Source organism: Anarrhichthys ocellatus, unplaced genomic scaffold, assembly GCF_004355925.1.
Source record: "Anarrhichthys ocellatus isolate YVR2014 unplaced genomic scaffold, GSC_Weel_1.0 scaffold3132, whole genome shotgun sequence".
In the NCBI taxonomy this organism is placed as follows: domain Eukaryota; kingdom Metazoa; phylum Chordata; class Actinopteri; order Perciformes; family Anarhichadidae; genus Anarrhichthys; species Anarrhichthys ocellatus.
The window spans coordinates 637-2,694 of record NW_022283106.1 but is presented as its reverse complement, the minus strand read 5'-3'; positions in this window follow the sequence as shown (position 1 = coordinate 2,694).

Genomic DNA, 2,058 nt, shown 5'->3' with positions numbered 1-2,058 from the left:
TCTCTCCTCTTTCCCCCTCTCCCCTCTCCCCCCCCCCCCCCCCCCCCCCCCCCCCCCCCCGCCTGCAGGCACCTTCAAGGCTTTTTGTTGACTCCAGTCCGTCCAGCTCTGGCTTTAGCTGTAGTTAAGTGGTGTTTAATGACTTTAGGCCAGTGCATTACTGATGTCTTATTTCTCACATGTAGTTAGATGGATGACTGTCGTAGACTGGCCTCAGAGTCTCCAGGTCCGGACCGGTTCAGGACTTAAAGAAAAGTCAAACGCATCGGAGGTTTGCGATGTGAATAGCGTAGCTGTAGTTAACTGACTTGAGCTCAGTCAAACCCACCAGATGATGTATTTATTTTGATGTACTGTATATGTGATGTTTTATGCAGATTGATAAATGTACATTTTCATTATGAGAAGACAGATGTTAACAGTTTCCCTAAATAAATGGTAAAACTTCAATAAAAAAGTACAAAAGACTTTCTAAATATCGAGGCGTTCTGGTGAATTCTTTGGTGTCATATTTTATTTTAGGAGCCAAATGTGGAAAATTAGACTTTATCTTCTATTTGTTGTCAGCCAGAGCATCTTAAATCAGCTCTTTCAACATCTATGCAGAAAAAGTATTTTTTGTTTTGTTTAAACTTCAAAGTCTCTTATGAGTTTCAGATATGGACATTATGCATATTTAATGGCTCGAAGATTTAAGATGATTTATATGAATGTTTCATTTATGTTCGCCTACAAAAATGTTGTGAAAAAATGTATTTATTAAATTCATTGCAGAAAAGTAATCCAATAAAACAGCACCTGAGGACAAACTAAAACAAGTTCAACAACAAACCTTTACTCAGATTAACTTTTCTTATTTTTCTCACTTTAAATAAAAGATCTGATACTTCCATGAAACTCAACTACTAGAATTAGAATGTACCTTTTAAAAAGGAGACTTTAAAAGTGTTTTGGAGACAGAAATCACAGTGAAGATGAGCGTGTTTTACCAAATGAAGCAAATCAATCTTCTGACCTTTCGTCAGCTGGTTGATTTAATAAAAGTTCAATCAATGTTTTAATCATTTGTAGAGGTTGAGTCATGTGTTAATCCTCTTGTCGTTTAGAATTTGTCAGCAAAACACATCAAACAGAAAGAGATTTAAATCTACTAAGTAGATCCTGCCGTTAGACTTCCATCCAGTTTGAGAAGAAACTATTTTACTTTCTGGACTGAATGCTGTTGTTTTTTTGCAGCTTTAACCCTGTTGAGTGGGAGGCTTAAAATCCTGCCCAGCAGCGCTTCCCCTCCTATAAAAACCTGTTTTAGTGTCCTAATGATTCCTTCTGTTCTCCACGCTGAATACCAATAAGAAGAACGCGCTTCCTGCGGGTTTCCTGCTGCGGTTAACTCAACTGTCGAGGCGCTTTTAACCAGATGCTCGATGATATTGGGCACGTTGAGGAAAACAGAATTTAATGAACCCAAAAGGCATTCACAGAGCCAGAAGTACATTACATTTATGTCTGCATCATTAATATTACCAGCAGCTAACAGCATGGGTCAGACTCACACCACAGAGGCGATACATGCAGAGCAGCGGTGTGTAGAAAGATATTAATGCATAATGGAGAGACGTAGGGGACGGATGCATAGTTAATTTCATTCAGTTTGACAGTCGCTCCGCCGTGGTTTCAAGTTTATCTTATAAAACCTGCAAATTATATATATATTCAGAGGATATCATTAACTCTGATATCCATCGTGAATATGTTTCTATATTCCGGGTAGAAGTCGTTGTAAAAGGCGTTCTTTATAACTCCAGAACTTCACTGAGAATCACCACGTTTTCAAGTTTTCTTCAGTGTCAAACTAACCCGGTGATAGTTGTCTGTACATGCAAACAGCAGCTGCTCATAGCTTTTTCATCATACTTTTAAATTTGTCTCTCGACCCCTCAGATTTATCTGGTGACCCTTTAGAGGGGCCTGACCCCTATGTTGGGAACCACTGGACTAAACTATGTGACTGTATATAAAGTAGTTAAAGTATCTACAACAGTAACATGCTGCTCTAAC